This window comes from Taudactylus pleione, unplaced genomic scaffold (genome assembly GCF_031769625.1).
Source record: "Taudactylus pleione unplaced genomic scaffold, aTauple2 ptg000093l, whole genome shotgun sequence".
Taxonomy (NCBI): Eukaryota; Metazoa; Chordata; class Amphibia; order Anura; family Myobatrachidae; genus Taudactylus; species Taudactylus pleione.
This window is the reverse complement of record NW_028284495.1, coordinates 794,740-808,783: the sequence shown is the minus strand read 5'-3', so window position 1 is coordinate 808,783 and position 14,044 is coordinate 794,740. Positions and strand designations below refer to the sequence as shown.

At 41.8% G+C, this 14,044-nt stretch overlaps 1 pseudogene; it reads left to right on the top strand.

The window, feature by feature from the left end:
- The first annotated feature begins 8,754 nt into the window (after positions 1-8,754).
- On the top strand, positions 8,755-9,658 carry LOC148526780 (uncharacterized; annotated as a pseudogene).
- Positions 9,659-14,044: the final 4,386 nt, after the last annotated feature.

Below are 14,044 nucleotides of genomic sequence, written 5' to 3'. Positions count from 1 at the left end.
TAGAACAAAACTGGGTAATAACAAACAGATATATAGATAGTAAGGCCCTGCTCGCAAGCTTACATAAATTCTCTGGATACATTTAAACTCAATTTTATGATTTTGAATTAAAATGGTTTCTTCTAATGCACATATATTTATACTAATCCCACAATTTTATGATATAAATATTAATGTCATTTTTTTGGGATTATTTTTTAGGATATATTTTTTACTAAATTGATATCATTTTTATACTCATATTATTTCTTTTATCTTGTTTACATAATATTTATGACATTTTGTCAATTGACTTCACTATAATAATGCACTTTAGGATGAAAAGTATTGCATACACTCTATTAATATGGTAATTTCCAGCTTTCATATATAGAAACCGAATGTAGATTTTAAATATGCAATATAACTTATTCTATCTCCCTGAGATTTATATAGATTGCCAGCACTCTCCAATGAAAAGTCTGGAAGGAACTCCTCAAAAACTAAACAAAAAATCATATTCAATGAAAACATTGAAACCGGTAGTGGGGCAACCAGTGGACCGGAAGTGGAGCTTATGATGTCTCCAAAACCAGAAGTTGAACCAACAGCACTAATTTAAACATCAGTGGATAAAGGGGAATGAGGTACCAACCTCACCACACCTAGAATGGAGCCCAGCAGCACAGAAAACTTTTTAAAAGTGTTATCTATAACTTAAATCTAATACAACGATTATTTGAATATTATGACATCACTTCCGGCCAAGCTCAGCAAAACCAGTAGCATTAAGGAACCGGTATATTAAGGGATTCCAGGTAGATCAGCACCATGCCTTGATAAGGAGCCTAGGAGGCTTGAAACGCGTATGGTAAACAGTGCTGAGAGGGAATCTTGAAGCCAGCTACCCACTACCAGAGGAAGGAAGGAAAGCAGAGGCCTCCAGAGCCTCCATCTTTGCCTATTATTACACTCATTAACCTCTGAGCTCCGGTAGGAGGCTATAGTAACCCATATTGTGTGTTACTATTTTTCATTTTGTTATTATTTTTCATTTTGTCCTAAAATTGTGAATGTTTATAAAGTGTGTAAACTTTAAAGTAAGATATCCCTCTATCATTCTTCATTCTTTCATAATTATATTTACTGTAGGAAAAAATATATGAGGAGCCCTTCTACTTAAGTAGAGAATAAGTATCCATTCCTAATTCAAGACACTCTCATTCATGACTTATATGTTTTTATTTATAATTTTTTTCCATTTATGTAGAATTTCATGCTATTCGGAGAAGGGAAGTCTGTTTCTGATGGATATCTTGCCCATAGCATGGGGCTGTTGCATCTGCAGATACTATTGATGACGGTTGCAGCTGTGGACAGAAAAACAGCTTTCTGCTTGAAGCTGCATGGATCCTCGCATTAGCCCTATGGATACTTGCATTTGCATAATGTAATAAATCATGCTTCATTGGCATCACGCAAACACAGTCACATTGCATCCGACTTAATCAACAGAATCAGCCTCATAGTCTCGTACCAAATGGCTGCATAAAAAAATGAGGTCCATGTACTAATACTCCACTTTCTGTGGAGAAAAAGTCCCTCTTGCTTTGCCTGTTATCGCTGTAAAGCAGGAGGCAGCTACCGCGATGCGCACTAAAAATATCCCTGCCAAGGAGAGTGAACATTAAGTCACCCCCCCGACGCTGTGAACAGGGACATATCCCGACTCCGCCTGACTGCACTGTGTGGACTCTAACTCACCTCTCTCCTGGGGTACAGCTGCAGCAGTGAGTTTTTTTTTTCATCAAAATTTTATTGACAAGCAGCCAAAATAACAAGGAGCTCTCTTCCTGCTTCTCCAGTGAGAAAAAAAAACACACTTGATTTACTGGTGCTAATCTTGGATTTATATACATACATACATATATACACACGCCCTGCTATAAGTATTTCTCGTATAAACTATGAGCTGCAGAACAAAAATGGAGAGTTGTGATATGCTCCCCCAAAGAACTGAAAACCAATAGCGCTATTTTGTTGTGTGCTGCGCTAATATTCCTATGCATCTGTGACAGAGCTAAATGACCCAGCTATGATTGAAGAGAGATGTCACTTACCATCAGCTGTCTTCTCCAGTGCCAGCTGCATCATCTCTAGCTGCTGCTATTTGCCTTTTCTCACTGGGCACCAATAGCGCTATTTTGTTGTGTGCTGCGCTAATATTCCTATAAATATTGTAATAATATAACAAAATTATTGAGAGGTGGCAGAATTAATTATCAGTCGGAACCACTTTAAAGATAAATTTGATATATAATTTTTACTAAAAAAACATCATCAATATACAAATGAATCACACATATTTTATAAATATAGCAGCATAGAGAAAATAAAAAAAACACATATTTTCATTTAACAATGTATACATCTATATATAAATTGGTCCTATGACCATATAACTGCTTTGCAAAATAAAAACAATCCCAAAAAGTCCTTTACATAAATTTTTTTTTATCGCTTTTGGAAGAAATGGATATCCATACAGCTTTTAACTTGAAGGCAGAATATTCAGCCAGTATTAAAATATATCCTCTATTAAACTTTATATTATGAAGACATCAATGTAATCTCTGTACTTATAACAATTATGATCACCTCTCTGTCACTCCCACTTTGGGCTATTCTGTAGCGGAGACTTTAAAGGTTTCGATTGTGTTATCGGCTCAAACCTGCTCGTCAGCAGGAGAGCTGCCTTGTATGTGCTACACGCCACTCCCGTTCTTTGCCAGGACGTACCCAGCTGGGTAATATTGTTGTTACTGTGTCTCTCAAGCTGTGAGCTACTCACGTTACTCTGCCGGGACAGATACAGCTAGTGAGTATTGGTGTGGTGCCGCTAGAAATATAGCATTTTAAGAGCCACTTTCTCTCCTTGTCGGGAAGCAGACAGTTAGAAGGGGATGATGAGAAAATGCTGAAATATCAGCGCCGAGAGCTGTTCGCCTTCGCCACCCAACAACGATCAGCTGTTTGGTAAGTGCCGTAGTTTAAACCAAGCTATTCAAAGTCCAAGGACCATCAAAAGGGGACCCAAAAAGACACTGATGCGTTTTGCCTCTTACCACTGGAGGCTTTTTCAAAGAGTAAAGAATGCCCTGTCTAGATCCAGCTTATATCCACAAAGTGCCATAATCCTATTGGATGTTGTTTAATTAGACACAGGTGTATAATCACCTCATCTGTACAGAAACCTTCTCATTGATTTGCAGTTAATATGGATTTATTGACCCAATATCTTTTTAAAAAAGCTGCTGTTATTTCACACCCATGTATAAAAAACATATAGTTATACATAAATATTGACAATACCTATATAAGGTTCCAATCTGATAATTGAATGATACCAATTAACTTTTCTTTAAAAACTCAAATAAAACTGTTTTCTAACCATACTTAGATTAGAACCCATGACCTTATGCTCCAGAGTCCGATATCTTAACCACTACCTCAACAGGGCTGAGCAATTTCCCCCCAGCAATTCATCTATTCTAATGATTGTATACCTAAACACAAGATAATTGACACGAAATGCTTCAAAATTTCTATTCTCCCGTCAGTAAGAATTTAACCTATATCTTCTTATTCATTAATCGAATGCTCTAATCATTACCATAATTTGACAGGTTGATGTTGGACCATTGAACAGGCTAATGTTGGACAAAGTCAAATACCTAAGACGTTGTCCCACTTTACAAGCTAGTACAAAAAAGATGACAAGTATGTAAAATAGTATTAATACAGTATTAATGATGATGATTGCATCCCTTTACAAATCCTCCAATTTCAATAGTAAATACCCCTAATTGGCAATATTATCAAATTAAATCTTATACTGTACTGAACATCCATATGGAAATAGCTATCTATTACCACTTAATTTAGGAAATATAAGAAAAGAATAACAAACAACTTAACTACTTTAACTAATTAATCCCAGGTGAATGCCAACCGAAGTACATCATGTATATTAATAATACTGAAAGATGGATGTAGGCTCAACCCTACAAAAAATGCCTAAAAATCTATCTAATGAAGCCTCTTGCTAAATATCCTCCCCAGCAAATCCATTAAATGATAAGTGATCCTCTGTTAAAATGTGTAATAAAAACTAAATTACATACATTACTCTAATAACTCTGTATAAACCCACATCCCTAAAAAAACATATGTTGATAGACAACAATGTGTTGGCCTAAATGACCCATTAGGGTCTACAAATTATGCAAAGGACTCAAAGTCTATGTTCTCATTTAGACCATTGGGGTGCAACATATTGAGTCTAAATATCCAAAATACTTCCTGGGAACACGGTGTCTTGTATCTATCCCCGCCTCTAAATGTTTGTTTGATGTGTCTAATCCCTGTCACAGATAAACCCTCAGGTTTACTTCCATGATGGGTAAAGAAATGATGAGAGACACTACGTGATTGGAACCGCTGCGGGCCATTTTCCAGTAGTTTTTATAGCGCCGGACCCCCGCACCGACGCGGGACTCCGGAGAAGTAAGTAACACTGTGGGTGCAAGGTGTGCAGTGGGGATCTCCCTGGACCCAGGGGCCTGTGCTCCCTACACACCCTGCACCCATTATAGATATGCCCCTGCACATATTCCTTAGACACATACAATGACATTTGCAAGCAGTACTCCACAAACTGGTTCTGACTGGTGTATATGTGATTTAAATACTTGAATGCTTGTATAAGCTTGAGAGGATATAAGCACTCTGTTTTTTATTGGAGCAAAACTAGTTAGAGCTGGTTTAATGTTGATAGTTTATAATTGGTGGTTATGGTTGTCAATCAGAATGGCTATCCTATTAGGTCCTCCGTTTAGGCGGGGTTTAGTATGGATATTTAAAGGCTGGAGCAGGGGTTTAGCTTCCTCTTTCCAGATTGTGATCCAGTCGGTATAAGTACACTGTATCTGCTGATACTGTATCTGCAGCCATTTTGTGTGGTATTTTTCTGTCCCTATATTCTTTCTTACATTCTTTTCTGAACTACTTATATCTTTCCCTTCATAATCTACTCTAATTTCTCTTTTTGCCTGTATTCCTTTAGCCCCATTTTTCAACCCTCCCTAACTCCCTCACCTGCTTTACCTCACTCCCTTCAACCCCCCCTCTTCTGTTTTCGTTTGTCTCCTTATTGTTTTACAGTTATAATGCCCCGTCCACGCCGCAGCACTCCTCCCCCCCGCCGCTTAGTCGAGGCAGCGAGACTATTAACGGTCACGGCTGCCTCTTCTGCCACCCGCGGCGCACGCCTGTCTGCAGCGCGCGCCGGATCCTGCCCTCTGCCAGCCGCCGCGGCTACGGCGGCTGCTCATGGTTCAGGGCACCCCCCACCTTCTCCCTCTCCTTTCAGCCTGCAAGCGTGGCTGGCGAGGGGAGCGACGGGTGTTACAGGCACCCCCGGTCGCAGGCAAGCATTGCCAGCACCGGTGGGGAAGCTCGCCCTGCTCCACCGATAAGTCCCACCCACCAGGGCGCGGGCGCCATTTTGATTAATGAAGAGGTTTTAACCTCTTCAGGTTCCCCCCCACGGCTCTAAGAGCTGGGGGTCTAAGTTTATTAACAGGCAGCAGTGTGCATTCCTCCCCCAGGGGCCAGTTAACAGACCCAATAGTTAGTGGTCAGGCTTCTCCGGCAGTGAGCTCATTGCACAGGCTAGTTAACCCACTTGGTGGGGCACAGATTTCTAACTTTGTCCCACCTATGATACCTTCTCCACTAGCTACAGTTAATAATCAAGGTGGGATACAGGCATTACATTTTGCCCAAGGGGGGATGCCTGTGCAAAGTTTCTACTGGCCCCCTTATTTTAATCAAGGTTTGGGGCATCAGCCAATACAGCATCAATTTACAGGGCCCATTCAGCAGTTTTGCCCCCCTCCATTCATTCAAGAAGCCGGTCAATTTCCTCAAAATTATGCTGCGGCTCCTTTGCATTTTAATCCTTATGCACAGCAGGTGCATTACATGCATGGGCAACAGGATAGTCAACAGCAGAGGTTCCAACCTCCCCTTCAACTTGCTCCCCCTCCAACTTTACCCCCCATTCCTAGGCAGGCACCACCAGCGCAGCCCCCCGTTTCTGCATCACCTCAGATTATGTCAGTGCCACTAGTCGATGCAAATGTTTTAGATGTTTTAGCCTGCTGTTTTGAGTTTGCAGGCTCCTTCTCTTCATTCAGCATTGGCGGTGTCGGCATCAACTTCTACGGGCGCTGAGGATCAGTTATCGGCATCTCAAAGTGCGGTGGGTGCGCCGGGCAACAAGGATCAGGCCTCTTCATCTGCGGTCGAGTCGTTGGTTCCTTCCACATCGGGAGCAGGTGAGAAAAATATTATGCCCAATGTTAGCGCTTTGTTGTCGCGATCAGAGGAATCTTCTGATTCTTCTAGCTCTGCAGAAAAAACCGCGCAAGCTGATGAAGTATTTTGTGCAACAGTTGAAGGGAAAAGGCAAGAGCCCTAAAAGGGCAGGTAGCATAGCCAGTTCTGCTCCGGATGCGTCGGGCGATGCGGTACATTACTCCAATACAGCGATATTGAGGGGGGTTAGGTCTAAAGTTAGAGAGAGGATTAGAAAAGGTCGTTATGTGGATATGTTTTCAATAACGCACGATGCTAAAAAAGCATTGGACTTAGCTAAGGCTGGGGGTCCAGCAGTGGAGGAGGCTAGAAGGAGTTACCAGAATTGGCTTTCTGGTGTTTAAGTTTTTAAGCTGAGTGCTTAAATATATTAAAATATTTGCATTTAGTACAGGGCATGTATGTTTCTACTAGGGTTAATGTATGGAGGCAATATGACGAGCTTTTTAGGAAAAAGCAGGATGGCCAAAAAATTTTTAATTTTGGATTTAAGGATGTTGAAGTGTGGTTAGAGGTCACGCAGCATACACGACCTACTAACGAAGCACCAGTGGGGCGTAAACAGCCCTTTGTGTCGCGACCAGGTTTCAACACTGCGGGTAGAGGGAAGTGTTATGCATTTAACAACTCGCAGTGCACTATGGGATAAGAACATGCTGCCGCTGCAGGCATGTCTGCATCCTCTGCGGGGGTAACCACCCGTCAAAGGATTGCAATCGCCCAGGCACAGGGGGGAAGGGAGAACAGCGTCCTAACGCTAAGAAAAGCTGCGTCTCCAATTAATGTCAAATTTTGAGAGCGTTGGGTGAATCGTTATCCTCTTAAGGACAAAGCGAAATTTTTAATTCAAGGTTTTAAAGAAGGTTTTAGGCTGCCGTTAGTTCGTCCAGTTTTAGTAGTGGCTAAAAGGAACTTGAAATCAGCTAGGGACTTCCCAGACGTGATAGCAGAAAAGATTAATTTAGAGGTTAGTTTGGGCAGGATGTGTGGCCCTGTCACCCTACCTCCAATAGATAATCTTTGTATTTCACCTCTTGGTGTCGTACCAAAAAGGGAACCTGGGAAATTCAGGTTAATTCAACACCTGTCTTACCCGGAGGGTGGTTCGGTAACTGAAGCTTTAGATCCAGCGGATTGCAGCGTCACTTACCAGTCATTCGAGGATGCCCTTAGTATAGTGCAGGGTTTTGGAAAGGGGGCTTTGTTAGCTAAGATAGATATTGAATCTGCATTTAGGTTGCTTCCCCTACATCCTGATTCTTTTCGTTATATGGGTTTTAAAGTGGGCAGTTTATTCTATGTAGACAAATGTTTACCTATGGGCTTCTCGATTTCATATTCCTTTTTTGAATGTTTTAGCTCTTTTTTACTGTGGTGTATTCAGGCTGGTACAAATCAGGCAGGTGTCACGCATTACTTGGATGATTTTTTATTAGTAGGTCCAGGTAATAGTGATGTGTGCAGTGAGCTTCTATTTTCGGTGCAAGCTTTTTTCTCGGTCTTGGGAGTACCCATAGCTGAGAAAAAGACGGTAGGGCTGATTACCAGATTGTCTTATCTGGGTATTGAGGTCGATACTGATTTGGGTCTCTGCAGATTGCCAGCTGATAAGGTGCAGAAACTTAATGATTTGTTGTTCAGTTTAGTTTCAGCTAAAAAAGTTTCTTTGAGGCAGCTGCAATCTTTGCTAGGTTTACTTAACTTCGCGTGTAGAGTCATCCCAATGGGCAAGGTTTTTTGCAGGAGGTTAGAGTGAGCTTCGGCAGGTGTTAAAAAGCCCCATTACATGATTCGCCTGTCTGAAGAAATGAAAGATGACTTTAAGGTTTGGTTGAAATTTTTACGCAAATCTAATGGGATAAGAATTTGGCTGCTGCCGCCAGTATCTAATAATGATTTGCAGCTTTATACAGATGCGTCAAGGTCTATAGGTTTTGGAGCGTTCCTTGAAGAAGAATGGTGTGCGGAAGCTTGGCCAGAATCATGGCACGCTGAGGGCTTGACAGGTAATCAACTCCTATTGGAACTTTTTCCCATTGTGGTAGCGGTGGAGATTTGGGCTTTAAAGCTTAGTAATCGTAGAATCATATTTTGGTGTGATAACCTAGGGGTAGTGCAGGCCATCAATAATCAGAAGTTAGTTTGCCAGCAAGTAATAAGGCTTCTTAGGCATTTGGTTTTTGTTTGTCTGTCTATGAATATTGAATTCACGGCTAAGCATGTTCCTGGAGTTGAAAATGAGATTGCGGATGCATTATCTCGTTTTCAATGGGAGAGATTTAGAGCACTAGCGCCTTCTGCAGTGGTTCATGGTTTATCTTGTCCTGATTATGTTTGGCAGATCATAAGGCCGGCATTATAGGACTTGCTTTAAAAGCACTGGCTCCTGGTACATTGAGATCCTACTCGGCGGCCTGGAGCGAGTGGCAGGCATTCAATTCTGGTACAGAAGAGGGTAAGAGTATTCAGGATTTGATGTTAGAGTTTGTTTGGTGCTGGCATGAGAGTGGCCGTTCAAAGTCATCCATGTCGAGCGCATTAGCAGGAATTTCATATTTTGCTCGCTTAAATGGTTTGACCCCACCAAGTCTTTTGTAATCTCCAAAGCATTAAAGGGATGGGCAAAAGAACAGTCGAAGATGAGTGATTCTCATAGGCCTATTGACACGGGGATGCTAAAGGACTTGGTGGTGGCTGTATCGGGTATAGCAAAAGATGATTTTGAGGCCTGTTTGTTTAGTTTGGCTTTTGCACTAGCATTTTTTGGGGCATTAAGGGTGGGGGAGTTAACAGCTGTTAATAAGAAATCCGTTACTACAGGTATTATGTTAGTTAATGTGATAATTAAACCAGAATTGCCTCTTATCAAAATACAGAGATCAAAGACAGATCAATTAGGGAGGGGGCATTGGATCTCTGTCCCGTCGTGTCCGGAGCCGCGCATATGCCCGGTAGCATTGGCTAGTAGTTACAACCAGCGCAGGCCTAAAGGAGGGGTGCAATGGTTAGCGCACGCGGATCTTTCCCCGCTTTCTAAATTTCAGTTCACGAGTGTTTTTAATGATTGCCTTGTGGCTCTAGGATTGCCATTGAGCTATATGGAACTCATTCATTCAGAATAGGAGCAGCGACCTGTGCGGCAGAGTCAGGCTATTCTGCTGAGTCGATAAAGCGTTTAGGAAGGTGGAAGTCTTCTGCATTTAAAAGCTATATAAGAAGCGATAAGCTGCAAAAGTAATGGCGCTCCCTGCGAGTTTGTTCTTTGGGAAACCTAGGACCTTATGTCACCCGCCGCTAGCGGGGATTTGGAGTTCTTTTCACCTTTGCCCTCAAAAGTAAAAAGAGGTTTGGTGTTGTTCACCTCCATCTGGGTCACCCAATTAACTCAGTTTTCCCCTGCCTTGGTTTAGTCATATTAATGAATTTCAGTTACTAATGCTTTGTTATATACTTCACACTTACAGTTTTTTTTGGAAGAGATTGTCGGGTGTGGATTGTGGGACACTCTTTTGTGTTCTGGGCAAGTAGACACCCTTGTGCCAGGTCAGGTCCTTGCGGAATCCGCTGGATTGGCTTGAGAGGTTTTAAGTGGAATGGTCTGTTGGACCTTCTTTGGCAATCAGAGAGTAAGTGGGGTGTTCCAGATTGTCTAGTGGTGCATTTAGGCAGTAATGATCTCGGTACTGGTAAAGGAGTGGAGTTGATCATTGCCATTAAGAGGGATATGAAGGTGATTTCTGAACGTTGGCCACAGGTTAAGCTCTGTTGGTCAGAGGTCATTCTGCGGAGGTTTTGGCATGGTGTGCACACTGGGCCTGCTATGGATCGGATTAGGAGGAAGTTGAATGCTGCAGTATCCAGGTTTATAGTTGGTTTAAATGGGATTGTAGTGAGGCATCCGCGCATACGTTATGAGGAAGAGCATTTATATAGGCCAGATGGGGTTCACTTGACAGAAGAGGGTTTAGAGTTATTTGTTGCAGCCATTTTGTCATGTTTGGCACAGTTTAGAGGCGGCCTAGAGGTTTTGGTAGCGTGACGTGGTCAGAGTCCACGTTGTGTGGTGGAAAGCAGTGCTCATCGGCGGCTCAATTTAGCGCAACAGATCTTGGCTAGCATTTCCCCTTTGAGAAAGGCGAGTCGGTCATTACTTTATGAGAGGACCAGGTCATCATCCTAAGGAGGGACCAGCACTGTGCTAGTTAAGGGGAGATGGTACTACCCAGGATGATTTGCGCACGGGGTGGAAACTCCACCCCATTTTTGGTAAATAATACTTATATGGGCTGTAGACCGATTGAGCACTGCTTTTTTCGCCACCAGGCTTAATTCTGATTCTAATTCTAATTCGTATTAATAAATTTGGCTGTGACCTCTTTTTGCAATTTATACAGTTGTCGCGTCTTTATTTATTATTTAGTTATAGTTTAAGAGTGGTGTGAAAATAATAAAACTATGGGTGACTTACAAGATTTCAACACAAATATTGGAAAGGAAGGTTGCTTACAAATGTAATCACAGCAATACTACATTATGGTCCAGACTCCTGCGCTACAAGGTAAAACAGAGTTGAACATGGCCGACGGATCAGTGCAACTGTGTCTCAAGATGCAGGTGCTCTGTCTGGCTAGTACACAGGGACACTTCAGGAGTGTAGTGATCAGTAGATAAACCCCACAGAGTACTAGGTCTAGACATCCTTTATATCTATATGTACCATTGCACAAACATGGTCCACACTCCGAGATTCCAGAGCATAGTGCAAGTAAGTTCTTCCCATCTTCAGCATGTGGTAATGTTGTGATATATTTAAAATCCATTTTGCCTTATCAACCTGGTGTAGTAAGTGGCACAAGTGGGAAATGAGCAACCTGAAAAAGCAGACCGGTCCAATCTTGCTGACAGGAAATTAAATGAATTCAGCTGAATTCTAAAGAAATGTATTAGACCTTGGTTCGACTCAATACCCCAAAATTCGGTTCTGTCAGATTTTTCAGAATGTGAACTGCTCATTTCTAATCTCTACCCACAAAGGCGAACCTGAAGGACGATCTGTGCTTTGAAATAAAATAATAAGCAATTAAACCTCTGACTGAAAAAATAAAAACCATAAGTGAAATAAAAGGTTCTCTTGTTAAAAAAATCAATACCCAAGCTCTGGCTTTTCACAGATGATGTTTTACTTTTTCTCACCCTGAAATGTCTCTGCCAGCCCTTCATGATGTATTGGGCAAATTTTCAGCATTCCTTTATTACAAGCTCAACATTACTAAATCAGCGGCATTGCCCCTTAATATACCCCCCAGACTCTACGAACTTAAGGAGAAAGTTAAGTATGTTTGACAATCTCATTCTTTAAATCATTTTGGTATACATATACTGGCGGTATGTAGTCAGGAAGCCTGACAGTGAAATCCTGGCATGGGACTAATGAGAGGCTTCTAAATACCGACACCTATCATTAGCCCCACGCCGAAATCCCGACGCCCGGCATACCGATCGTAGGTAAGCTGGGCATCGGGAGTGGATAGCTGCACTGTGGGCGGGCGGAGGGGGGGGAGAGTTAGGTTTAGGGTTTCCTGAGGGGATTTAGAGATAGGCAACCCCCTGGGAGGGTTAGGGCCAGGCTAGGACATACCAATTCCATAGTCTGAGTTAATGTCAGTGATTGTAATTATAGTATGTGCCCTTGCTGCACACTTTATTACACCCCATGACCTCCTGCAACAGGTATTAAATAACTTGGTTGTGTGGCTGCAATAAAAATTATGATTCTACCCAAAATTATTTATCTGATTAGGACTATTCTGCTCAGTTTATCGACTAACTTTATTTATAAGTTTTATTTGGAAGGTTAAAAATCTCACCTTGCTAGGGGCAACATATTCCTTAAAATTACCAAGGAAGCTTTGCTTTACATCATTTAGAAAATATCAAATTGCAATTGCAGGCAATGCCCCACTACACCTACTAGGACAGTCAGCTTGTGCATACTTCTGCAACCGCTATACACAAGTCCCTAGACGTAGGGCATTTGCGGTGAGTTACATCTATCACATAGATGTTTTCAAGTTGGGGATATTAATATCAAGTGACAACTGTCTTGCTATGAAACTATTATGACATATATCAAACGATTAAACGTCCAGTTCAGGACTTTTTATTGTCTATTTCACAGACTCAGCACCCCTAAATAACATCTCAGACTAAATGTGTACGGGCCTATTATATGCATATTTTTTTGCGGTTTATATACCTATATGATGGGAATCACAGTTTTATATGTTTTTTTTTAATATATTTCTAATTACTTGTTGGTGTTAAATGTTTTTTTCTTGAGAGAAGCCATGTGTGTTCATTTGATAACAGGTATGTGTACTTGTACCAGATTGAATTTTACACATCAGCACAGTCACGTTATGTTTATTTAAATTTTTTTGTTTTAAGACTGTAGGCATCCAGTCTGCACTGACTTGCAAAAATAAACAAAGAAACCAAGCGCCACAAAGGGGTGTATATCAGTAATTATGAAAATGAATGGTAGCTGTGTATGAAGCTGCCTTCCACCTGGGAGTAAGCCAACACTCCCAATAGGCACCAAAAAGGATGCCAAAGAACTAAAAAAATGGTATAGGTGGAATGGCGCTAGAAACACATGATGGCATTGAAACAATGTAATAATAAATCATTTAATAAATTGTAAGATTACAATGAAATAGATACAACAGAAGGAAATAGATATAAAACATATACAAATAAAGTCGTGTCTCTGCAGCAATAAATAGATGAATGGATGAAAAGAAATATCCTATAACAACTGCAACAGTGTTACCAAAAATAAAATATGGCTACTTGAAGCTCCGTGCAGACAGGGAGTGGACCTCAACAAATGAATGGTTATAGAAACCAATATGCGGCCATATAGAAAGTCGTGGTAGGGTACCCCAAAATTGTGCCAATGGATGGGTCTGGGTAGTAATATACCGCTTGCAACATTAATGGCTCATGCTCACCCCTCAGACGCGGAATGCAATAAGTCCAGAATAGGATGCGGTGTCAGCCCGGAGTGGAGACCGGCTTGTATGCGGCTGGAAGTGCTGATGTCTAGACAGCAGTGTAGAGGTGCATGCGGGAGCACTGCAGCTGTAAACTCTGAGGTCCGGGACACAGCAGCGTGAGGTCACCAGCGGGATAAGGCCGGGCTCAGCAATGAGGTGGCTCTCTCCGATTATGAGCGACCGGACTCCCAGTGATCTGTAACTCTCTCCAGAGAGATGTGGGCGGCGTGTGTTGGCTCACAGGGCTCGGCCGCAGCTGATAGTCTGGTCCTGTGATGACTCAAACAGGACTCAAGGTGGAAAGAAACCCGGGCTGTGTGTAAAGCCGCTGGCTGGAGGAGTAATGAGATGATGGGGTACTGGTGCAGTAGATAAAATGAAAGTGGTCTCTGTAATCCTTAACGCGTTTCACTGCATATTGCAGCTTCTTCAAGAAGGCAGAATGAGTGATTGTAGCATGGACAGCTAATATATACCCATTTTCATTAATGGACCACCTGTGAATCAACACCTGTCAGACATCAACTGGCTAATAGGTGTATGTTAGAATTTCATTACCTAATAGG